General features: G+C 37.9%; 1 pseudogene; it reads left to right on the forward strand.

Annotated features, from left to right (window-relative positions):
• Window positions 1-25,958, forward strand: part of LOC134474084 (UDP-glucuronosyltransferase 2A1-like) — a 309,053-nt pseudogene extending 283,095 nt beyond the window's left edge.
• The last annotated feature ends 1,218 nt before the right edge of the window (window positions 25,959-27,176 follow it).

Raw genomic sequence — 27,176 nt, forward strand, 5'->3', positions numbered from 1 at the left:
ATATATGCCATACACCTCAAATATTGGACATAATAGCTACTGAAATAAGCAAGCAACTCCAGGAAGCTTTAAAGGAATTCAAACTAGAAATAATCTCCCAGGTAAAAGAAGAAATGATAAAAGAAATGAAAGAGATGCTGGACATATCTAAAGAAAACACAGTTTAAAAATTGGAGGAACTAAAAAAAAGATAGAATCCCTAGATGAGCAATATAAGAAACAGAATACATAAAGCAGATGCACAGAGATATACAGGAAGTAAAAAAAAATCCACTGAAAGCTGTAAAAACTGCCTCAATGAAAGTGAAGATAGAATTTTAGACTTTGAAGACAAGTTTGAGCTAGTGAACAGGAAAGGAAAGATCTTTTAAAACTAACAAAGAATCAGGAAATAATAATTCAACAACTGCAAGATGACACAAAGAAAAACAACATAAGACTGATAGAGATTAATGAAAAAGAAGGGGATGACATAAAGGACATCAAGAGAATATTTAGAGAAGTAATAGCTGAAAATTTCCCAAGAATGAGATCGAAAACTGACATCAGGTTCAGTGAAGCATATAGAACTCCAAATAGTAATAACCAAAATAAAATTACACCCAGATATATAATAATCACCTTCCCAGAAATCCAACACAAGAATAGATTATTAAAAGCTGTCAAAGAGAAAAGACAGATCACTTATAAGGAAAACCTATCAGAATCACAGCAGACTTCTCAGCACAAACAATAATGTCAAGAAAAGCATGGAGTGAAGTATTCCAGATCCTAAAGGAAAAGGATTTCCAATCTAGACTGATGTTCCCTGCAAAACTATCCTTCAAAATCTATAGAGAAATAAGATACTTCCATGACAAAGAACAGCTGAAGAACTTCATGATCACCAAGCCAACCCTACAAAACATATTGAAAGACAGTTTAGACACACTTTGAGAAAACCACTAAACAAAGCAGATAATTAAACAGAACAGAAAGATAAAGATGCAACAGCAGTAAGATAACATGTCAACAATAAATCAACATATAACAGTTATAACCATTAATGTAAATGGTCTCAGTGCACCAATTAAAAGACAAAGATTGGTAGAATGGATCAAGAAACAAAATTCAACCATATGGTGTCTACAAGAAACCCATTAACTCAGAAGGATACTCACAGACTGAAAGTCAAAGCATGGAAAACAATACTTCATGCAACAGGAACCCCCAAAAAAGCAGGAGTAGCCATTCTGTTTGCAGACAATGTGAACTACAACCAATAATTATCAGAAGAGACAAAGAAGGTCACTACATACTCATTAGGGGAAAACTTCAAGAGGAAGAGATAGCTATCTTAAATATATATGCACCAAATTCCAGAGCACCCAGTTATATAAAACAAGTATTAACAGAAATGAAAAATCAAATTATCAGTAACACAATTGTAACAGGAGACCTTAACACACCATTGACAACAAGGGACAGATCAACTAGACAGAAAATCAGCAAAGAAATAACAGAACTGAATCACAACTGTGAACAAATGGACTTGATAGACATATACAGAGTATTCCATCCAACAACATCAGAATACATATTGTCTCCACAGTACATGAGTCATTCTCTAAAATAGATCATATATTAGCTCACAGAACATATTTAAATAAATGCAAAAGAGTTGAAATTATCCTTTGCATGTTATTGGATCATAGCACTTTGAAATTAGAAATTAATGCTAAAAGTTACTGCAAAAATCCCACAAACACATGGAAACTGAATAACACATTCTTGTGTAATCAGTGGGTCACAGGGGAAATTAAAGAAGAAATTAAACAATACCTACAAGAAAATGAAAATTCAGATATGACTTACCAGAATCTGTGGGATGCAATGAAAGCTGTCCTCGGAGGAAAATTTATCGCATTGAGTTCCCACATCAGGAAAACAGAACAAATACAAATATATAACCTGATGCTACACCTCAAACAGCTAGAAAAAGAAGAGCAAGTCAAGACCAAAGCCAAAAGAAGAGAGGAAATTATAAAAATCAGAGCAGAAATCAATACAACAGAGACTAAGAAAACAATCCAAAGAATCAATGAATCAAAGAGTTGGTTCTTTGAAAGAATAAATAAAATTGATAAGCCCCTAGACAACCTTATTTTAAAAGGGGAAGAAAAAGCTCAAATTCATGCAATAAGAAATTAAAAAGGTGAAATGACTACAGTCTCTGTAGAAATACAGAAGATCATCAACACCTATTTTGAAAACCTCTACTCTCAAAGGTTTGATAACACAGAAGAAATAGACAGATTCCTAGAAACATGTGAAATACCAAAGCTAGGTCAAGAGAATGTAAAATTGCTGAACAACCCAATTTCTATTAATGAAATCGAGAAATCACTCTTAAAACTAGACCCCTGCTTATCACCATGTACTAAATTAAAATCTAAATGGATCAAAGGTCTGAATATTAAAACAGAAACATTAAATCTATTGGAAGACAAAGTGGATAGAAACCTTGAAGACATAGGGGTAGGTAGAGATTTGATGAACAGGACTCAAACTGCACAGGAAATACTTCCCAGAATCAATAACTGGGATCACCTCTTATTAAAAAGTTTCTGCATGTCAAAAGAAATCTCCAGCACAGTGAAAAGAAAACCCACACACTGGGAAAAAAATCTTAGTGAACTGTCCTTCAGACAAAGGACTTCTGTCTAAAACATATAAAGAATTTTTAAAAATCAGACCTCCAAAATTCAAACATCCAATCCAAAAATGGGCATCTGAGATGAATACACACTTCTCAGATGAAGAAATACAAATATGACAAGTAAATACATGAAAAAAGATTCATCATCATTACTCATTATAGAAATGCAAATTAAAACCACACTGAGATTCCATTTCATTCCTGAAAGAATGGCCAGGATCAAGAAAACCAACAACAGCAAATACTGGAGAGGCTGTGGGGATAAAGGAACTCTCCTGCACTGTTGGTGGGAATGTAGACTGGTGCAACCATTGTGGAGGTCAGTCTGGAGATTTCTCAAAAGCTGGGATTGGAAGTCCCATTTGTTCCAGCTATTCAACTTCTAGGCACATTCCCAGAAGAACTGAAAGCATCATACCACAGTGATATATGTGCACCTATGTTTATAGCAGCACAATTTTTAATCGCCAGATCTTGGAAACAACCCAAGTGTCCATCAACTTAGGAATGAATAAAAAAGTTGTGGTACTTTTAGACAATGGAGTACTACTCAGATATAAAGAATGATCACATTGAGATATTTATGCTTGAGACCATATTCATAAGTGAAATAAATCAAACTCACATGTATGAATACTGAATAGTTTCCCTGTTGTAAGAAATGATTCAAATATATAAAAGTATGTGGTAATCCTGATTCCCAATTATGTGGCTTTCAAGCCTTGTAAAGTTTTCACTCATTAATTGGAATGTCTTTATTCTGGGCTGTTTGATATTATTGCCTGTGATGAAATGAACAGCTGTTTCGAAGAAAACTAGACATCATAATAACTAGTGTTGATTTAATATCATCTTGTTTTGAAGTCCCACTGAACTGTTGCCCTTCTGTCTCCACTGGTTTTATCATGTTGTATCTTACTGGATTTTATTATATGTGATATATAAACAAAATTTTTTATAGACAAAAAGATAACATAGAAACCATTGTTCTTCTTCTGTTAGCTGGTTCTAAATACCCTGTAATACTTTCATCCACTTGAATGGTATCACACTGTCTTGATATGTTTGATGCTATAGTATATGAAGTTATATTCTAATATTTCAAGGAAAGAGACACTATGGTAACTACTATTAAGTCAGGTTATCTTGTGGTGAAGCACTAGGTTGCTGAAATTGTCATGCTTTGACCTGTATTGTTATGTTGTTATGTTCTCTTTTATCTCAGTCTCCCCCTTATTCATAAAAAAATTTATTTATTTAAAAAAATACTGTACAGACCTCAGCATGTTTTGCAGGTATCTAACTTATATTTGTTATAATTATTAAATTTTTCCATCAGGGAATTTATGTTTTAAATTTTAGCTGACTCCATTGTGAGCCACTGAGAACCTAGGATACATTTCTATCCACTTGTCGATGGCATCCATGGCATGAGGCAGAACAAGGTCATGCACCTCAATTTTTAGAGTAAGAAAGGTGAGGAAAAGAGAGAAAAAAAGATTAAAGGAACAGATTAGAAGTTGTCCTGTTATCTGCAATAATCCCTCAGATCACAAATGCTTCAGTTCATGAACAATTCAATTTGTGAACAACAGTGTTTCATGAAATTTTGTTTCCTTTTGAGAACTCCACTAGTGACAAACAACAGCCAAACACGAGTGTGGCTCTCTTCATGCTCTGAAGTTTCCTCTAGTTAAGATTGCAGTTACAGACAAACCTGTGCATAATTGCTGTGAAGCATTATGGTGTGTTTTTTAGCACATAGAATGCTGTATGCTGTTATTCAATGCAACAGGATCCAAAGAAAGTGATAATAAGAAAGGGAGGGCAACTCTGATAAGAAGACTTCTGAGAGAGTAATAATTGAATTGAAGAAGAAAATTGTAGAAATCATGAGCATGGTATTCGTGTGACTGATCTTGCCTCAGAGCACAAGATGACAAAGCTGATAATCTCAACTACTTTGAAAAATAAAGATGCTATCAGAGGAGCTGAAAGAGAAATGATGTTGTCAAGCAGATGAGGCAAGTTCCTCCCCCAGCCCGACACCTCCCCTGCAGCCTACAGATTAGCAAGTGAACTGAAACTTCAAAAAGTTCTACACAAAGGTGTTCTTCAGTAGGAGTTCTAATTTCACTGAAGATCTGTCCTTACCTCTGAAAGAATTCTTGAGTAAATATTCCAATGTCCTCCCCTATCTCAGTCTTGCTGAAAAAGCTTGGGAACATGTCACATACTGGACCTTAAACAGCCTGGGAATAAATGTGGCTACAGTGTACCACTGAACATAATTTCAAAGGGTTTGAGACACAGGTAGTGGAGGAGATGGTGTCTGTGGGCAATAGTGTGAGTCTGAATGCCCGAGGAGCTTTTTGAGGACCCTAAGGAGGAGTTGACACCAGAAGAACTTGCTGAGCATGGTATTTGTGTGACTGTGCTTACTGAGGAGCCTCACTGAGGGAGAGGAAGATAGGTAAGAGTTTATCAGTGATTGATAATAGCCACGATGGAAAAATGGAATGGGTGATAGGACTTCTTTGGGAAGCACCACCCCAACACAACAGAGTGTTGAGACTAAAGAACAATAACATGGTCTCTCATTTTCATGGGTTATGTAGCATAGCAAAAAACAAGTGTAGACTGATTTTTTCATCAAAATTGACCCTGCAACTAAGAGACAGAAGAGAAAAAAAAAATCTGAAGGAAATCTCTCCACTGTCCTTATGAAAGTAGTTGAGATTATCAACTTTGTCATCTTGTGCTTTGAGGCAAGATCAGTCACATGAATACCACGCTCATGATTTCTATAATTGTCTTCTTCAATTCAATTCCACTGTTTGGAGGGACTCTCCCTCCAAACAATAACCTTCTCCCACCCACCTTCTTGTCCTCCACACCAGAAGCCACCTCAAGCAAAGTTACTCTTCTCTCCCTTTATACCGCATTGTACTTTGTTTCACATTTTTGTGGTTAAAAAGGTACATATGGTTCAGAATGGATTAACCTTGTTTACATTGAACCTTATGGAAAACTTTGATTTGGTATGTGAATCAAATTAGTTCATGACAGTGTTAGTAGGAATCATGATGGGCTAGCCTTAGTTACACTGAACCATAAGGGAAAATTTGATTTGGTTCACCACCAATTTTGTTCTCAGCTGGAATTATGGAATGAATCAAGCTCATGAACTGAGGCACCACTGTGAAGTGTTTAGCACACAGACATATGTGAGACACAGGGGTAACTTCCCTACGTGTCACTCTGAGCCTGACTCTGTCCACTGTGTCTCAGGACTCGGTTTCCATCCTAGTCATAAGAAACTTTGTTTGAGGCCCTGGACAGGTCCATTATTATCTATGTCTCCTTTGTGAGTAAATTTTGATTCTAGCTGATCCAAAACTGGGGATGTTGACCTGAGATAATACGTAATGAGGCCACTACTCACTAGTATATAACTCTATATCTTTTCCCATTGCTATTTAAATAAAGTAAGTACTTCATATCTCTGGTGTTTATATATAAGCGTTCATTTTCTAGGAATGTAGTAGACTCTAACTGCTAATAAGGAAAACCTTTAAGCTACATATAGCTTTGGAGAAAGACAGTAAGCAAGACAGAGGAACAATAACACAACTGTGTAAGAGAGTAGCAGGGAAAGGGTGGGGAGAGAAATAAAGGGAAGAGATAAAGAGGAGCTACGATTGGGTTAGTTTGCTTGAAGAATTTTCATTTATCACAACTAGTTACCCTCAGATGCATAGTCTAATTTCTCTCTCTTATATGAGAAACCTGTGTGTATGTGTGTGTGTGTGTGTGTGTGTGTGTTAGTCAATAAATATCTGTTTGGGAGATAAGTCAAAATGATGAAATATTAACTATTAGGACTTCAAAATTATTCTCCTGACATTAAGAAAGCTAAAAGCAGCTTCTACTTGTGATATCATGCTCTCTTAAAAATCACATTATCTACAAACTGAGACATTCAGTGGTTCCAGAGTGACGTCATGAAACTGCACAGAGGATGCAGGACATATCTTCGGAAGGCGTATTCATCTACGTTACTACATGAATATCCCAAGTTCCACATTTTGCAGAGGCCAATTTGTAGAATTATGATTGAGCAAATTTTATTTGCACATTTTTATTTTACTTTTGCTGTAAGACTCAAACTTGTAAAATTAGTTAACTACCCTACAGATGTGGGAATTTACATACTAGGAGGACAAGAAGTGCTGTTTAATAATGTGCCATTGTTATTAGAGCAGGTGATTAGATGTGTTTTCTTATAAAAATATTTTCAGAACACATTTTGTAATAAATTTCTTGTTAGTCTTGTTAATCAGAGAAGACAGACATGAAGACATTAGTCTGGAATGTGTTTCTAACATAAAGGTAAATTAATTTCATAATTTTTATATTACTGGCATGCTAGTAATTTTAATAGCCTGAATACAGGCCCCTTTCTGTGCTTTGTTGTATGAAATTCTTTTACTAGTTGCAAACAACTCTCTCAGTTGGAAATATTATATTAAATTAATAATATTTAATAATTATTTAATAATATTTAATAATATTAAATATTCAGAGTAAGAATTCCATTCATCCTAAGCAAAGCTGCCTTGTACTTCCTGTTATGTACAACTGAAATTTTGTTCCACATTTGCATTCTTAATCACTGATTGCATACCTTACACAAAATTTTCAAAATCACTTTTTCTCTTAATCTAGATGGTTCTGTGTCAGAAGACAGAACCATTCAAACAATCCCATCAACCCTTTTCAATTTCCTCCTTAGATTACTCATGAACATCCCTGAACCACTATTATGGGCAACATGAATTGGAAAAGATATTCTCTACAGGAAATGAAAGAATTTGTCCATGAACCAGGTGAAGTTGTCATACTCTCCCTTAGGTCGGTTGTTGAAAACCTCACAACAAAGGTCAATCTCCTTGCATCAGCTCTGGGCCAGATTGTACAGAAGAACAGTACAACCTGGGATCTCAGTCAACAGCACTGTACTAACTGGAGAGAGTTTGGCCAACAGCACTCTTTCTTAATGATGTTGAAACTCATGCACAGACAATAACTTATGCCAACTAGAAGCATCATTTTACTACATTCAAATAATGTATTTAAGAACATTTGGTCATTTGTCTGCCAAATCTTGACTATAGGAATACATATTTTGTTGTCATTTATTTTTAATAGAAGACAGATGAAAGAAAATGTTAGGCCACTTGAATTATTTTGGGTATAAGATGATTATTCTTAAAAATTCTGAAACTAAGATACTTCTATCATCTAGAAAAAGAGATAAATTATATAGAGTAAAAGCAACCATGTTCATGAATATACTTGAAATTTCTGACATTTACTAAGGATCACATCAAAATATAGTTGATTTTAGAGTAGATGCCTAGATTCAGGTATTTTTCTTTTGAAAAATCCATAGAAAAATTCTAATATATTTTCCAAACAATAAATTTTCCAATTTATAATATTAATTTAATCTTTATGTTATCAATGTGATTTTCAATTTCTGTACTCTGTGTACTCCTCATGAAATATTCTGATGTTCTTTCTAACCATTTACTATTTAAATTGAATGAATTACATAAAGCTAAGAATGCTACTTAGGAATGTTAATAATTTGCAGTTTTGTTTGTGTACTTGTCTTTTGGCGTTTAATCTGAAAATTGCCTTATCTCTCCAAAAGAAAAGAGTATGTAAAACTTATCAAAATATTAGCAAAACCCTTCATTGAAAAATGAAATATAAGTAAATCCTTTATCTAATTCTCCTGAAAATAATAAATTGAAATATGTGTAAATCCCTTATCTAATTATCCTGAAAAAAATAAAGTAAACAGGATGAGAGAAGAAACTAAAAAAAAAGAGAGAAAGGATGAGAAAGAGGAAAAGAGGGAAGAAAGGATGTAATAAGGAGGGAATGTGGAGAAAGAAATGGAAAGAAGGGCACAAAAGTGGTAGGAAGAGAAAATACAATCATCAAAAAATCTAAAATTAATTACCAAAAAGCATTACATTTGTTACATGACAGCATGACTAAATGACTTGTACTAAACAAATGCATACAGTATTTATATTTTACTAAATGATTTGTAATCTCTATGTTCTAGTTTATTAAATTATTCCAATTTTTTTTCTTCACTTTATAGTGTCATTCCTGATAATTTTTAAGTGAAAAGTATCAAAATAATAATATTGAGCTTTATAGAATGTTAGTACCACCTTTGTAATCAGGATGTGAGGAGTCCTATCCTTTATTTCAGTGTTGGGAGCCAACCCAAAAACAAAGAGATGCCTCAAGGGAAAAGATAAGGCCACAGCTGATGACATCTAGTTCCAATCACAATTAACAAGACAGAGACTGTAGCTGCAAACATTTCAGTCCTGTAGTCAAAGTCAACCTAGAGACTTTTTCCTAGGCTAGTTCTCCTAAACTAACATAAGATAATTCTTATAAATTAACATAGTCTGTTACTTGAAAAAGTCTTTGAACTACTCCCAAGGTCCTGCCCAATCTCCTGCATTTTCCACTCTAATGTCTTCCTTGTTTGAAAACTAAATAAATATCAGCAACCCAGAGACATTACAGGACTTTGATCCACCTGCAGCCCTAAAATCATACCACTTGCCTCATTTATTTAAGTCTTTGCTGTACAGACATTTGGGAGATTAGGTATCTCGTGCAGGTCCTCAATATCTCAGTGTTTTCAAACTGCAACTTATATTTAGATCGTCTTCTATGTTATCACCAGGGATGTGAGAGGTATATGATTTCTAGCTAATTCTACTGCTTAACAGAGCATCACTTCATCATATGACTTTATTTGCAAATCTAACCCACTGTCTTCCACATGTTGTGGTAGCACCAAGGGTAGGATTCCTTGAAACCCTACTCACTGCTCTTTGATCAGATTCTCCAGCACAACTTTCTTGATAAGATCATGGAAGGTGGGCAAGAGCTGTAAAGTGGGACAAGTTCTGTCAGTGTTTACCAGCAAATATTCTTGATCTCACCCAAAAAACTGATAAAAGATGAAAGGCAAGTATATTTTTAAAATTTAGTAATTTACACTTTTCACATTTGACTCCCACTTTTTAAAGTAATTGTTTAATGTAAAATAATAATTAATTTTATAGATAAGCATCTCAGTAATGCTCTTACAAACAGTGAAGAAAGAATAATTCTACTCTTTCTTGGATCACAGTTTTCTGAAGTAACAATGACCTGTGCTCTGCTTTTATAGAAATTATGCTCATTTTTGTAATCTCTGTCATGTACTGATATTACTTTTTTCTCTCACATTTGTGATAGTTCAGACCCCGGAATAAAACCAAGGAAGCAACAAATTAAAATTTGGGGAGCAAAGGATTTATTTTAGGCCAGGTCTGGGGATGCAATTTCCAGGAGCCAATTTGGAGACTGCATGCCTTACAGCTAGAAAGGTTGGGTTTTAAAGCCAAAAACCACGGGAATGTTGTGAACTTGGACCCAGTTTAATAACTTCCTTGAAGTTAAACATTTCTTAAGGACAGCACATTGTATTGCAGATAGGCTGAAGGGGTGAGGGAGATTACAAGAAACTGAAACTTAAAGCTTTTATGGGAAATGGAGACTTAACCTAAGAATGGGGAGGGGAGGGGATTTACAAGGAGCTGAAACTTAAGTCTTTACTGGAGATGGAATTTTAATCTCTATTGAAATGGTGCATACAGAACAGGAAGGGGGAGCATTGGTTAGAACTAGGTTACAACATCCCCTCTGATGTTGTGACTGAGGCCAAATCCTTGGCCAGTTTGGGGAACGAGCTTTATGCCTTGCATTTGTTATCTGGCATATGCAGTTATTCTATTGAGTACATAAGGGCCTACTGTGACCAAAAGCAGTACTCCTAACAATGGTTCAAGCAATGGCAGGAGATAGGACAGGATTCCATTATAAAAACAGCATCATTCCTGCCATGCCCCACAGATCCCTCATTGTTCTGCCATTAGGAGGTCTAGTCCTCTTTTGTTTTGCAGAAGAACTACTTTAGTCAACGAGTCTATTTGGTCTTGAATGACCTGAATGGCCCTAGATAATGCCTGCACATCACTAACAATCTGGTTGGAAAGTTGGACAGAAACCCCTACTCCTGCTGCCCCCATACCTAAGGCTCTGATATTTCTAGGCCTACCAATAAAGGAATAAATTGAACTGCCCTCTTTGAGCAGCATGTAATGTAATCTAACCTAGGAATGGGGACAGGCTCATCCCTGGGTAGGATCTCTATATCAGGCAACAGGATAGCTGTTACACATACCCCTGTCTAGTTAGTTGGGAGGAAAGTATAGGCCATATTTCCTCCACAAATAAATACTTGTCCTTTGGTGAGATAAAAGGAGGTAGTCTGGTTAACTATGGAACTACAATTAGTAAAGGCAACAAATCCCACATCAATGTGGGAGGTATCATTATGAAAACCCCCTTGGAGACAGAGAGAGTCCTTGAAGCCTATTGGTTGTACTTTAAAGGGGGAGGCAGCACTACAATTTAAGTAATCTTGGTCCTCCGGCGTGGTCAAAGAAACATTGGTGGGGATCGCAAGGGGCATGGCGGAGCCCTGTGCCATGCGTCAGCCAAAATTGGGTTGGAAGCATTTAAGGCTGTATGAGTGACTTTTAGAATATCAGAAGTTTGAGCATCCAGATCAACTCCCCGCGATTTAGGCAGCATCAAGGAGTGGCAATGTATCTGGGGAAACATTTTTAATAAGAACAATTCTGAGGACATGGCCCTGGCTGGCTGCCTTTGTTAGGTATCACATGGGGCTTTAACTTACACATCCACATTTGAGTCAAAACCCCTGTAACTGAGGGTATAGCCACAAGGAATGCTAACTTGTTCCCACAATCTGTCTGAAGACTGTATGTATATAATTTGTCATTTATGTGGGAAGGATCATGATCCTTTTTTCCTATTGTATGTATAATTCCCCCCCAGCCAGTGTCTTCACCTTTAGTATAGCCTCCTCTGCAATCACAGGGGCTCCCATACAAAGATCTCAACAATTGTTCTTTGCTTACAGGGGGACCAAAGCCACCGTGCAAAGTCAGCATCAATGTTATTAAAATCCCCAGCAGTGGGATAGAACAAAAGCAAGCAAGCTAACGCAGTTCATGACTGGTATAATTTAACTATGTTTAGTCAATTTTAACTTCAAGGGGTTACCAGGCTGCTGTATAGTCCACTGAGTGTGTCCCTCATTGTCCGCTGTTTCCAGTGGCTTTAATGAGTATGGTGAATCCACACAGTTTTTCCTGCTACCTTGATGGCAGTGGGGGGTACTGAGCACCACAGTGAAGGGTCCTTTCCAACAGGGTTTGAGGGAGTCTCCATGGTGATGTTGCACCAGGACAGAAGTTCCTGGCTCAATGGGTGTTTGAGTGGCATCTCTGAAGGTAGGTCTGGGTGTTTTTGTCTAAACAGCTGGTGGATCGTGGCTGGAGTGTCATGTCCATGAAGTCTACTTCCCAATGTTCTCCTGGAACAATTCCTCGATGTCAGGTGGTCTCCAGTGTAGAGCTCTATGCTGAGTTGACTAACAAGCACTGTGGGAATCTGGAGCTCAAAGAGGCAGTCAGTTTGCAGTTTTGGAATAAAAAACCGAGTTCTGAACAATTCAGCAAGTTTAGTTCCCCCTAAATGGGTAGTTTGGTGAGCCTGGTGTAACAGCTCCCATCCTAATGCCTCTGGTAACAGTACTTGTTTAATCAGGTAACTGGTACCAGCCCCCTGGGGTGGGGGACTTCACTCCAAGTTGAGATGCTAACTGCAGGTCCTTCTCTATGTAGACTGGTTCTGATAAAGTGAGAGGAACCAACATCAGAGTGGTTACCTCCTTGGTTGGCCCCTCTGATATAGTGGCTATTTTTCGAGCAGCCTGATCTGCCAAATTGTTTCCTAACAGCAACCCACTGAGGCAGCCAGACTGCTGCCAGCAAGTCTAGGATCTGTGGGGCATCTTTTATCTTAGTCCTGGCTGAGGTTAAGAGACCTCATTCTTGATAGATGGCTCTATATACATGTACAGTAGCAAAAGCATATCTATTGTCAGTATAGATGTTTACCCTCCTTCCCGTGGCTAGTTTTAGCCCCTCAGTCAAAGCAATGAGCTCTGCCTTTTGGGCAGAGGTGCCAGGCTCTAACCACTTAACCCAGAATACCTCCTTTTTGGTGGTCACTGCTGCCCTGTCCAATTGTTTGCCGTTCTGGATGAAGCTGCTTCCATTGATGAAATAGTTGTCAGAATTTCCCAAAGGCTGGTCAGTTAGATCAGCCCATAGGTTCTGCCGCAGTTCAAGGATGTCAGCATACTCATTGAGAGGTGTTCTTTGCTCCTCTGGGTCATCATCAGGCATAAGGGTGGCTGGGTTTAAAGCTGAAGAAGTCTTGAAAACTACCAACTCTGGGTCTAGAAGCAGGGCCTGATAGTGTAAAATTCTAGTGTTTGAGAGCCATTTTTCAAGAGGGCTTTTGATAAGAGTCTCTAAACTGTGGGAGATCACTACAGAAATCTTCTGTCCATAAGTAAGTTTTTTGCTTCTTTAAGTAACATTGCCACAGCAGCTAGGATTCTCAGGCCGGGGTGGGGGCATCCTCCTGTCACTGTATCAAGTCTTTTGGAGAGGTAGGCTATAGGTCTTTTCCAAGGGCCAATGTCCTGGGTTAGGACTCCTTTGGCAATGCCCCTGAGTTTATCTATGAACAAGGTGAATAGCTTGGTAACATCAGGGAGTTCCAGGGCTGGGGCCTCTGTCGAGGCCCACTTGAGCTGCTGGAAGGCCTGTTCACATTTATCAGTCCAGTTCAGTAAATTTTGAGTTTCTCCTTTATGGGAGTCATATAAGGGGCAAGCTTTTCAGTAAAATTTAGAATCTATAGCCTACAGTATCCAACCATCCCCAGAAACTCTTGTACTTGTTTTGTTTTTTGTTTTGTTTTGTTTGTCATAGAGCAATTCTAACACCTTGGTTATCTTCTTGTTCATAGCCTCTTGTAAATTCTCTCAGTTCTCAAAGACCTTTTGTGCTATCTCTATTAACTGGCTGAGGGACATTTTCTCAAATCTCTCAAACCTTTGCAATTTTTTTGTCTAACATGTGGGGCTGACTGAGTTGCAAAGAGAACAACTGTTGATACTGGGGAAACCTCCTTACCTCTGGATGTCCAATCAGGGTGGGACAAAAGGAAAACATGGTTTTGGCATTCTGGATCAGAGAGCAGGCTTCATCTGGATGGCACACTGCTTTTTGTCCCAGGGTGCCATGTAGCAGGCCATCATTTTACTGAAATTACATTCTTAACAAAAAAGGGCTTTTTCATAGGTAACAAAATTGTGCCACATAATCTCCCAGATGTTCACAGCACATGCAAGAACTTGTATCTTATCTCTATAATTACCTATAATCTCTATAATCACATTAGGCACAATAGTTATTTCTTTTAAATTTAGATCTCCTTTTTTTAACTTATTATTACCTTTTTCTCTTGCTTTTTAGACAACATTAAAACCTTTAACAAAATCCTTGAAGTGACCTTTTAGTAGTCTAAAAAATATTTAATTATTTTGTCTTTTTACCACATTAAAATGCTACATTTTTAAAAACTGTAACCTTTTAACTGGCTCAATTACAGTATGACCTGGTTTTTACTTGGTAAAGTTGATATGATTCTTAAAAACTATAAATATATATATATATATATGTGCACATATGTATACATTTTAACCAGAAAGAAAAATACTTTTTAAAAAGGCATGCCAAGGTTGCAAGTAATCAGTTGAGAACTAAAACATTAAACAAGGCGCCACAACATAAAAGACACAAACAAAGGTTGTTTCATGCACAGTTTGGTAAGCTAAAGGAAATAATTTATTATTATGAACCTTGAGTCTAATAAGCCATATGGATCCTGCAACAGAAATGGGCAGCAAATCCCTAAGTTAGTAAGAAATTCAAACAGGCAGAGAATTCTACAGTACAAAAACACTGAACATAAATATCTAAATCCCTTTATCCATTTTGGCCTCATAGAAGGGGTTCCTAGGAGAGAATGTTCTGTTAGATTTGGGGTAAACAAAAGGAGAACAATTAGAATAAATGGACACACAGACAGACATACAAGACAAGACAAGCTGCAGCAAAACTGGCCTTTGCTCAAAAATTGGCCAAATTTTAGAATTGGCCAAATTTTGGGATGTGGAGGAATTAACAAATTAACAAACGGAGTGGATCTCCTCATGGGGCAGAGTCACAAATGGACGAGATTTGTCCCCCAAAAAAATAAACCCACCTGACTCTGTCCCCAGAAGGTCCTCACTCCCCAGATTGAGGGCATCCCCTCCCAATGGAGCAGTTGCCCACTCCCCAAATTGAGGGTATCCCCTCCCAAAGTGTGAACTGACTATGGTCTAATTAATCCCTCCAGAGTACTTACTTTTAGATGTTCAGAATTGAGTTGGGGGTCTTGCTTCCATCCTGGATGAGCCCCCAAATGTGATAGCTCGGACCCCAGAATAAAACCAAGGAAGCAACAAATTAAAATTTGGGAAGCAAATGATTTATTTTAGGCCAGGCCTGGCGATGCAATCTCTGGGAGTCAATTTGGAGACTGCGTGCCTTACAGCTAGAAAGGTTGGGTTTTAAAGCCAAAAACCACAGGAATGTTGCAAACTTTGACCCAGTTTGATAACTTCCTTGTAGTTAAACGTTTCTTAAGAACAGCACATTGTATTGCAGATAGGCTGAAGGGGGTGGGGGGATTACAAGAAACTGAAACTTAAAGCTTTTATGGGAAATGGAGACTTAACCTAAGAATGGGGAGGGGAGGGGGATTTACAAGGAGCCGAAAATTAAGTCTTTACTGGAGATGGAATTTTAATCTCTGTTGAAACAGCACATACAGAACAGGAAGGTGGTACATTGGTTAGAACTAGGTTACAACATTCTGCTATTTTGTTAGTCTAAAACCCATATCCATTCTCTTTTCCTAAACCAGGTCATCCCCAGACCAAAATTCTCATCACTCATGGTGGAACTAATGGGTTCATGAAGCCATTTATCATGGGGTCCCCATGTTTATCAGCCTGACAATATCACTCACATAAAGGACAAAGGAGCAGCTGTGAAGGTGAACATGAACACAGTGACAAGTGCAGACCTCCTGAGTGCCTTGAGGTCAGTTATAAATGACCTTTCATAACAATTGCTGCTTATGAAGGCTGACTTGTTTTATGTTATGTTATCCACAGTACTAGAAAATATTTGGTTTCATACTTTTGTAATTCATGGTCAGATAACTAAATCTAAACAACATAGAATCATTCATGTCATTTCCTGAGCTTATTTCCTGAAACTGGGGAAAAGTACACATTTCAAATATTCTACTAATATTTTTCAAACTACAATATGATTGTATAATTCTTAAGTTATTTTTTTCTGTACTCTTTAATTTCATAAATAAATGGTTAAACAATAAAACATTCAGTAAGGGTGAGCAGAAGATGGCAGAGCAGCAGAGAAACAGCTTCTCTGAGAGTCACCATGCAGATGCAGGAATATAGCATCATGAGGAACATAAGCAGGAAAGAAGTGAGTCCCCTTGGTCCAGGAAGAATCTAAAATGTGATTGAAGCACACAGAAAAAATAAAAAGTAAAAAGAAAAGCTTCATCAAAGAAGAAGGTGGGAGCTCATGGAGCCGTCACACTTAGCCAGACTCACTGTGTGAGAGGAGCTGTTGGAATTTGGGAACACGTGGTCATGATGACTGTTGTAACCCACCAAAAAAGAAGGCCCAATGAAGAAAAATGGGGAAAGATCCCCAAGATGACAAATGGGGCAAGATGTCTTTTTTAAAACAAGCGCTTTTATTTTAGCTGGCCCAGCAACACAGTGCAGATGGAATTTACAAAGCTGTGCGAGTTAGAGTTTTGACTGATTTTTATAGTTCATTTATGATTAGCTCATTGATCATTAAGTACATAGTGATGAGAAACAGAAACAAAGTGGGCCTTTGTTCCCCTTTGCTTTAGGTCAGAGGCATTTCACAGTGGATGGTTAGCCAATTCATAGCCCTTGGTCTGTCAATTCTAGGAACATTTTCTCTCATAAAGGTAACAATGGTTGACACAACATCATTTGCTCTTACAAGGGGGAACAAAGGTTGACATAGCACACATGTTACTGGGGGGGGGTAACGTGTACAGAACAGCATAATGATGCGGTCAGTTAATTTATAACTATGTGATTGATGCATGGTTACTAGGGTAATGAGCTCAGTACACAATGACAATACTGCCAATAACTATCCTTTTAACTGTTTTTGCTAATTACCTTTTAATAAATTATTTTAATTTTTCAGCATCTTAGTATAACAACGACAGTGGTAGCTGGTTACCCCAGAGGCCTCTGTGAAGAGACCTTCCAAATCATTGGCTCATGGAATTTTCAAGCAGTGGTATTTGTTTATAAACTTGTGTCCTTAAAACCATGAGTTGTATTGTTTGAACCCAGTCTTTAACATAATTTACTAATCTGTTTATGATGCAAGGTTCAATTGTTAAACAAGTAAGTAAGTTTAACAGAGGTTCAGAGGCTGCTGTGATTAATGCTGTCAACCAGGGAGATAGAGAAAACCATCATTTATATCAATTTTATTCAGCTTGTCTGTCTTGTTTTTATTCCTGTTTAAATCTGGCCATACTTTGTCAGATAACCCCTAAATAATTGGCATACAAGCAACAATTTTTTCTTAATGTCAGACAGAGGCCTCTTTTCTTTAGGAACAAGAGATCTAGACCCCACTGATCTTGTAAAACCATCTCAGCCAGTAAACTTAAAGAATCATCTAATTTGGAGACAGAGTCACTAAGGGCTGCTAAATCTTGGTCAATGAGTGTACTCAAGTGTCTATAATTTTGGTCTCCAATTATTAAGCTGGACACTCCTAAACCTACCGACCTTGTTATCTCAATTTTTAGTAATACAGGTCAGAATACAGGATTTCTCTTCAATCAGATTGGACTTTTTAAGTAAAAGGCACAGAACAAGTGACTCCTACCATTATCTCCAGAGTACCAATACACTTGGGGAAAGATATGGACTAATATGCAAAGCTCAGGGCGCTGGGTGAACAGGTGATGCATGGAACAAGACGTTATACCAGAAGTATAAGCAAACCAGGCTCCATTGGGAGCAACAAGCAGGATAGGAAAAATTATGAATTAAAGCTGAAGAGATAAGATTACAGAGCACAGCATTAGGGGAAGTGCACAAGGAGTAGAAGGCAGAGTAAACACAGATCCTGGGGTACCCTGTACATTGTCCATTGTGAGCAGGGGCCTAGCATCCCACCAACAAGAGGTGTCATCTGCACAGGAATTTAAAAGGTGATTTGCCATAAGCAATGAAAAGAGGCATAAGGGGTCTAGAGATGGCCCAGAAATCACAGAGGGCAAAAAGGTCTCAGGAGCAGAAAGTCTAGTGGAGTAGAACAGAAGATGAGGTCTCCTGAGTGAGGAAAAGGTAATGACCCCCTTTATTTCCCTGTCAAGGGGATACAGATTTAAAGCCCCAATGTCTACAAAAATATTTTGTCTCTATGGACTGTGAACACCTATGATCAGAGGCTGGCTGTGCTTTTGGGGGCGAAGATACCAGGCAGTGGACTGTAATTTCTTTTGACTACATAGGTCTCTGCAAGTCTCTATTAGCAACAAATTAGGCAGCATGGTATGCAAATCCAACAACATTTTTTGTCTAATTTTTGATGGGGTATTATCTAATAGGGCACATAAATCTACTTTAATTATCTCATAGACAGTAGCATTGGCTACCAATAATTTACCAGTGAAATATTCAGTAATTTTTTAAGTTTTAAACAGTGGGTTACAAGGTATCTCTTTGGAGTCTCCATAAGGAAGAACACCTAAAAACAAGATTATGAGATACATTTGACAATTTCAGGCTTTAAAGAATCCTTGGAGGGAACAACAGTCCTCTTATCTGTAGGTTGATTGCTGTCAGGGGCAAGAACTGGCTTGAAGTGGCAATGATGAATGGAGGCAGGCTTTTTAGTAACTCTGTCAGCAGTTGCAGTGCTGAGGACCACAATGTAGAGGTCTTCTCATCATGGTTTGAGAGACTCACAGTGATGTCTCTTGATGACTAGTGTCCTAGGTTTCACTGCAGGATGTTCGTCCTTGGGATGGGCTGCAGGGAGAGGTTGTTGTTCTCAGAATAACTGGTGGATGGAAGTCAGGGCTAGCTGAAGGGTCTAGAGGAACTTAACAAGATCTTGATTAGCTGGGTCAGCTAGTTTTTTTTCTCAGAAATCTTAGGAATAAGAGGAAGAGGTCTCCCATATAGAACTTCAAAGGGGAAACAACTGCAACATAGGGGGTACATCGTGCACACAAGAGGGCAAAAGGAAGGAGACTCACACAATTCTCACCAGTTTCCAATGCTATCTTGTTATTACCGTTTTTAATGCCTGATTTATCCTTTTCACTTGTCCTGAACTTTAAAGCCGGTAAGCACAATGGAAGTTCCAATCAATCTGCAAAGCTTGGGTTAGTTTTTAGTTAAGTTATCTGGGTTACAAAAGCTGGCCATTATCAGACCCCATGGATAAAGGGAGACCAAATCGGGGAAACTGCTATCAGGGCTGACTCAGGACTTAGTAGGAAAAGCTATCTACCATTACTAATAAGTACTCATTTCCTTAAAGTCCAGGCTTTCCCATTTTTGTAAAATCTACTTCCCAATGTTTTCCAGGCATAGTCCCACGATAACAAGTGGTTTCCATTTATTGTGGTTGCTTAGTGTTTACCAACTGACATTGAGGGCATCTAAGGCTCACAGACTGAGTAACCTTCAATAACTGAGGGATAAAGAAACGATCTCAAAAAGAGCAGCGAATATTGATCTTCCCATATGAGTGGACTGATGAGCTTGTTGCATGAGTTTTCATCTCAAGGCCTCAGGGAAGAGGACTCAATTATCAGGCAGTTGGTACCAGCCCCCAGGGATATCAGACTTTGTTTGGAGTTGAGCTGCCAAATGCAAGTCTTTTTGAGTGCAAAGGGGCTCTGACAAAATAGGTGGAATCAGTAGCAATGCCAGGGCTGTCTCAATCCCCACTGATTTTGTGGCTGCTTTTCGGGCAGTGGCGTCCGCTAGATTATTTAATAGCCACCTTCCTTGGCATCCAATGGCAGCTAACAAATCCAAAATTTGGGCAGCATTTTTGACCTTTTGGCCCCCTTAAGGCAATAAACCTCATTCCTGATAAATGGCCCCATGAAGATGGGCAGTAGCAAATGCATATCTGCTATCAGTCTGACAACTTGAGGGCCTCAATGAGGGCAATGAGTTCAGCCCACTGGGCTGATATTTCTGGCTCCAAAGTTTGTTCCCATAGAATCTGAGAGTCTGTGATGGCAGCTCCCACAACCGGCTTACCTTGATAGATGGGACTGCTTCCATCAGAGAAATATGATGGAACTCCGGACAGTGGCTCATCTGTCAAGTCTGGTCGAAGCCCCATGAGATGATAAGAAGGGCAAGGAGGGGTCATCATCAGGCAGCAGAGTATCTGGGTTCAAAGCCACTGTCCCCTTGAAACTGATGATAGTTGGATCCAGAAGTAATGGCTGATTAGCACATGACTCGGGAGTTAGGCAGCCATCAGTCTGGGGAAGCTTTGATGAGAGTCTCCAGTGAATGAGAGGAGATAATTAAAAGTTTTTGTCCAAATGTCACCTTTTGGGCCATTTTTATCAGTAGGGCCACCAAGGCAATCATCTGCAGGCAAGGCAGCCATCAGGCTGTCACATTATCAAGTCTAAGGCAACAGGCCTTTGCCATGGTCCTAAACTCTGAGTCAGTACTCCTTTTGCTATCCCTTGCTTTTTATCAACATAGAGGGAAAAAGGTTTTTGCAACTTTGGCAGAGCCAGAACTGGAGCTTCTGTTAAGGCTGATTTTAGTTGCTTAAAAGCCTGGTCTCCTGAGTCTATAATCTAAAGCAGGCAATATCCTGTGGCTCCTAGAAATTTTCACATTTCCTTCTACTCATAGGGTCTGGAATCTGTTGAATGGCTTGCACCACCTGGGAGGAAAGTGTCAGTTCTAAGCAAACTCTAATAACTAACTGAGGGGCATTTTCTCAAATCTCTCAAGCCTTTGCAATTTTTGCTTAATATTAGGGGCCAACAGTTACAAAGATATTATTAATGGCCCTTGAATTTTCAGATGCCACCAGATCTATAGGTATAAATATAATAGGCCTCTAGTAATCTCTCCAGAAACCCCTGAGGGGGACTCACCATCCAATTGTCTCACCTCTGGTACCTTGGACAAATTGGTGGGTTTTTCCAGTAGCCCTTAAAGGCTTCTGAGAACAACTGGCGATACTGAACAAGAGCCTTTTTACCTCTGGTTGTTCAATTGGGGCAGGAAAAACACGGTTCTGGCATTAAGGATCAGAGGACAGGTTTTTATTTGGAATGCACACTGCTTTTTATCCTGCACATGAATGTTTTTTCTCTCTTCTACTGTAAATAAAACAAAATCTGCTGGCAGTTGTCCCAAGTGGGGTGATGAATGGAGAAGACAGATTCTCTCCCTTTTTAGAATATAATCTTATTTTAATGGAAACATTTTGCAGTAAAGGTTTACTGATCCAACTCTGTCAAATTCTGAACACATTGGTTTTTCTGTTTACTTATTACCAGTCAATTATCTTTTCTCTAGCTTTTTAGACAACATTAAAACTTTTAACAAAATCCTTGAAGTGACTTTCTTAGTAGTCTAAAATATATTAAATCATTTTATGTCTTTTATCACCTTAAAATGTTACAGTTTAAAAACTGTAACTTTTTAAATTGGCTCAATAACAGTATGACCTGGCTTTACTTGGTAAAGTCAATATGACTTTTCAAACCATAAACATATATATGTGTAAATATACATGTGCATATATTTTTTTTACATTTTAACCAGAAAGAAAAATACTTTTAAAGGCATGCCAAGGTTGTACATAATCAGTTGAGGACTAAAACATTGAACAAGGTGCCACAAAAGACAAGACCAACATTAAAGGCACAAACAAAGTTTTTTTGTCTGTGGTTCGGCAACCTAAAAGGAAATAAATTTTTATTATGACCCTTAAGTCCAATAAGCCGCATGGGACCTGCAACAGTAGTTTAAGAGAAAAAAGAAATCTGAATGTTAGTACTTAGGTAACAGATTCAAATGAACAACTGGCTCCACAATAAAAATATAGCACAAAACCAAATGGATAAAACCAAATGGATAAAAAATCCCAAGTCACAAATGGGCTAGATGCCTTTTCCAGGAGGGCGTCCCACTCCAGTGCAGAAGGAACCACCAAGCTCCTCTGCATCTTCAAACATGTGCACTCAAATTACAAAGAACAAAAGATCCAAATACATACAGATGGTTCAAGCTGATTGATCGATGAAAAAAATGTGGGGAGGGGGTCCCTGTGTAATCCTGGACAAGCCCCCAAATGTTGTAACCCACCCAAAAAGAAGGCCCCATGATGAAAAATGGGGCAAGGTCCCTGAGATGATAAATGGGGCAAGACATCTTTTTTAAAACAAGCGCTTTTATTTTAGCTGGCTCAGCAACACAGTGCAGATGGAATTTACAAAGCTGTGCAACTGTGTTAGAGTTTTGACTGATTTTTATATTTTATAAATATATAAAATATATATTAATATATTTTATATTTTATACTTTTATCATTTATGATTAGCTCATTGATCATTAAGTACATAGTGATGAGAAAAAGAAACAAGGTAGGCCTTTGTTCCCCTTTGCTTGAGGTCAGAGGCATTTCACAGTGGATGGTTAGCCAATTCATAGCACTTGGTCCGTCAATTCTTGGAACATTTGTCTCTCATAATGGGAACAATGGTTGACACAACATCATTTGCTCTTACAAGGGGGAACAAAGGTTGACATAGCACACAGGTTACTTGGGGAAATGACGCATACAGAACAGCATAATGATGCGGTCAGTTAATTTATAACTATGTGATTGATGCATGGTTACTAGGGTAACGAGCTCAGTACACAATGACAATACTGCCAATAACTATCCTTTTAACTGTTTTTGCTAATTGTCTTTTAATAAATTATTTTAATTTTTCAGCATCTTAGTATAACAATGACAATGGTAGCTGGTTACCCCAGAGGCCTCTGTGAAGAGACCTTGCAGTGGAGAGGTGTGGTAGATGTGGAGAACTGCACCGGTTGGTGGTGAGTGTAGCAAACTCAGTCCTGCCACTGGAGAGAGCCATTAGCTGGGAGCCATTTTGGAGTCTGGCTGGATAAGCCTAGGAGAACTGTTGCTGGCTTCCTCCAGCAGCGCCTAGCTGGGCACAGACCCATGGGAATTGCTTGGACTATGCAAGCCCCATGAGTCCAGCCTGGGGGCAGGCCTGCTAAGTTATGTACTACTCTGCCATAAAGCAATGCATGGCTTGCTGGGCTACAGTGGCACAGTTTGGGACTCTGTTTCAACAGGCTACTAGTGAACACAGAATCTTGGAAGTGGACTATATTTTTCTTTTCTTGTTTGTTTGCTTTTGTTTTATTCAGTTTGTTTTTATTTACCTTTCCTTTTACTTTTTTTTGTGAATGTAAGAGTGGTTCCTAACCTCTTTGTGGGTGTGGTTTTGTTTTGTTCTACCTTTTATATCTTCTCCTTCTCTTTTCCTTCAGTCTTCTGCACTAGTTTGGCCAAATTGGAGGGATCCATCTTTGTCCACCAACCTTACTTGTAATCTCTTTCTCTTTTTCCATTTCTCTATTTTTGCTTTAACCCATTTTAAATTTTAATCCCATGGGCAAAATTGATGCATTATATACTTACATATTGCCTATAATTATCTGGTTCATTTTACATTTTGTTATATAACCACAAATCTAGTTCATATAGTTAAAAATTGCAAATGAAGGGTTAGCTCAGTTTGTTGTTTTATAGGCTATGTTTGAAGCCACTGTCAAAATTGACACAATTGTTCCAAGAAGTTGTTGGCTCTGATAATCCATGATTGAGATTAGCTAAGGGACATGGAAAATATGTGGCACAGTGCCAAAAAATGAGGGACTAGGCCAAACAAGCAACAACTTCTCATCTCTAACAAACTGAAGAGGTAACATTTTCCAACGGACTCAATACCCAAAAGTCAGCTACATCTAGAAGATAGCTCAGAGAAGTAATCATCACCTAAGTGTCCTAAATGCCACTATAAAGCAACATGCCATAGGCAACTTACAAACATCACCCCAGGAATTAAACTAAAATAGAAAAAAGTCAAGAAGACACTTAAGCAAGATGCAATCCCAGACAGCCAGTTCACCAAAGGCAAACCCAGGAGATAACGAGTAGGGACAATCTGAAAGCCTTCTCACAAGGTCTTTCTAAGGTGAAAACAACAAAGCAATTGAATGAGGCTATAGAAAAAATGAAATAAAAATAATTTCCCAAATAACTACATAGATTATGAAAATACATAACATGCTTAGCAATGTTAAAGCAGACACAGACAAAAAAAATTGGTGAGCTTAAGCAAATTACGGAAGCACAGCATAGGAAACAAGTGGAATCCATAAAGCAGATTCAAGGTGATATCCAGGAGAATAAAAACTCTATTGAAAGTATTCAAAGCAGATTAGGCTGATGTGAGGACAGGATCTCAGATATTGAAGAAAAGATTGAAGTTAGTGACCAGGAAAAGAAAGATTTCTCAAAACTAGCAAAAGACTATGAGAAATCAATCCAGTAGCTGCTGGATGAGACAAAGAAGATTAAATTAAGATTAATGGGAGTCGAGGCTGGCGATTTAGCTCAGTGGCATAAGCATCTCCCTTGGAAGTCCCCAGTCATGAGTTCAATCCCCGGTACCAATTAAAAAAAAAAAATTAATGGGAGTCAATGAGGAAGCAAGAGGTACCACAAATGACATTAAAAACATGTTCACAGACATCAAAACAGAAAACTTTCCTGGTAGAGAAAAAGAACTTGACATACAAATACGTGAGGCATATAAAACTCCAGTTAGCAATGATCAAAAAAAAATGTATATCCAAGCATATCATAGTCAAGATTCCAGAAATTCAACACAGGAATAGAATCTTAAAAGCTGTTAGGGAAAAGGAATAAATCACCTAGAAAGGAAAGCTCATCAGAATTAGAACTGATGCTGGGGATTACTGAGTAACTTGAGCTGGCTGGACAGGTGCAAGAATGGACTCTCTGTAATTTGCAGAGATAAAGATATGCCGAAGGATCAATTTACATAACCCAATTAAGGCAGCAGTGAAAATGTTTTGGGGGGCTATCGTTTAGGTTTCTGATATGCAAACTCTTGTGCCCTGGGGAGTCATAGCCTCATATCTTGAGGCTCTACCCAGTTGACATTCCTGGAGCTATTTGCTCTAACATCTCCAGAGCTCAATCCTGTATTGTGGAGAGCACCATGTGAGGAAACAGGACTGTTTGATGGCTATAGACTTTGTACATTAGCACCTCAACTAGCCTTAGTTGTGATGCTCAGAGCCAATTGAAGAAAGAAGGAAATATCCTAGCCAGCCTTTTACATATCAGTATAAGGAAATGAGTTTCCAAATAATCAAAGTCACAGCAATTGTTTTGGGTTCAAAGGGAGTCACTGGAGTCATCTCCATACCTGTTGTCCTTTTCCTTTTGACCACATTGTGTTAAGAATGCATTTTTCAGATCTTTTCCTTCACACCCTTAATACATTGTGCATTTACCAAAGCTCATAAAAGTATTAAAGTTGCTTTCATCATAGTTATGGACTTTGGCTTTTGTAACGTATAACATGTATCACATACTTGCCTGAAGTAAAAACAAAAGCAAGAACTACTTTTTTTCTGTTTTTCCTTTCTAGTTATAAAGAGAATGCCATGAGGTCATCAAGAATTCACCATGACCAGCCAGTGAAGCCCCTGGACTGAGCAGTCTTCTGGGTTGAGCTTGTCATTCATCACAAAGGGGCCAAGCACCTGCAGGTTGAAATTCATGACCTCTCCTGGTTCCAGTACCACTCTTAGGATGTGATTGGGTTCCTGCTGACCTGAGTAGAAAGTATTATATTTTTGGTCACCAAAATATTATTTATTTTCTTGTAAAAAAAAAAGAAGACAAAAAAGAGGAAATTGATATTTCTAAATAGGACAACATCCTGAATCCAGTGGCCCTAGTAATTCTAGATCTCTTCTGGTTTCAAATGAATTCTAGGATTGTTTCCTCTAATTCTATTAGGTATGTTCTTGGTACTTCAATTAGGATTCCATTAAATCTGTATAATAATTGTGGAAGTATGGAAATTTTTATGACATGGATTCTTTCTACAGAAAAACAAGGAATATCTTTATATTTTAATGATTCCTAACTATTTCATTTTTGGATGCTATTGTGAAAGATGCTGTTTTCTTAATTTCTCTCTTATTCAGTTTGTTATTTATGTACAGGAATGCCATTGATTTTTGAGTGCTGACTATACCCTGCTATGCTACTGAATTTGTTTATTACATTTAGAAGTCTTTTGGTAGAGTTTTGAGGTCTTCTTTGTAGACTATCATGTCATCTACAAACAATAATTTTACTTCTTCCTTTCCTATCCCTATTACTTTTATTTCTTTCTCTTGTCTAATTGCTCTGGCTAATGTTCTCAGAAATAATATTGTCTAGGATTGGTAATAGTGGGCAAACTTGCCTTCTCCTTGATTTTACAGTGAAAGTTTTCAATTTTTGACAATTTAGTATTATGTTGGCTATTTGCTTTTCATACATGGTTTTTTCTCAGACTGAGACAGAGACCATCTATTCCAATATCCTATAGGGTTTCTGTCAAGGATGGGTGCTGAACATTATCAAACAATTTTTCTGTGTCTATTGAGATGATTTTTTTTGTCCTTGGATCTGTGTTTGGTTTATTACATTTATTGATTTGAGTATGTTGAAGCATCACTGAACCTTTGGGATGAATCATACTTGATCATGGTGTATAATCTTATAGATTATTTGCTCCTTTCTGCTTTCCAGTATCTTATTGAGGATTTTTGCCTCTCTGTTACTTACTTTTTGGTTGGACCTTCTCTGGTTTTGGCATTGGATCATATTCCTTCTAGGAATGAGTTTGGGGGTACAAATTCAAATTTCAATTTTAGTAAAAAGTTTGTGAAGTAGTAGCATTAGTTCTATAAATTTCCTGTAGAATTCAGCAGTGGAACCTGGACCTGAAATTTTCTTTGTGGTAAGTTTTTAATTGTTTCTTCAATTTCACTGATTAATACAGAGTTATTTAGAATTTTTACATCTTCTGGATTCAGCTTTTTCAATTCATA

This window comes from Cavia porcellus, unplaced genomic scaffold (assembly GCF_034190915.1).
Source record: "Cavia porcellus strain 051 isolate PalLab524CR breed Dunkin Hartley unplaced genomic scaffold, mCavPor4.1 scaffold_30, whole genome shotgun sequence".
NCBI classification, from domain to species: Eukaryota; Metazoa; Chordata; class Mammalia; order Rodentia; family Caviidae; genus Cavia; species Cavia porcellus.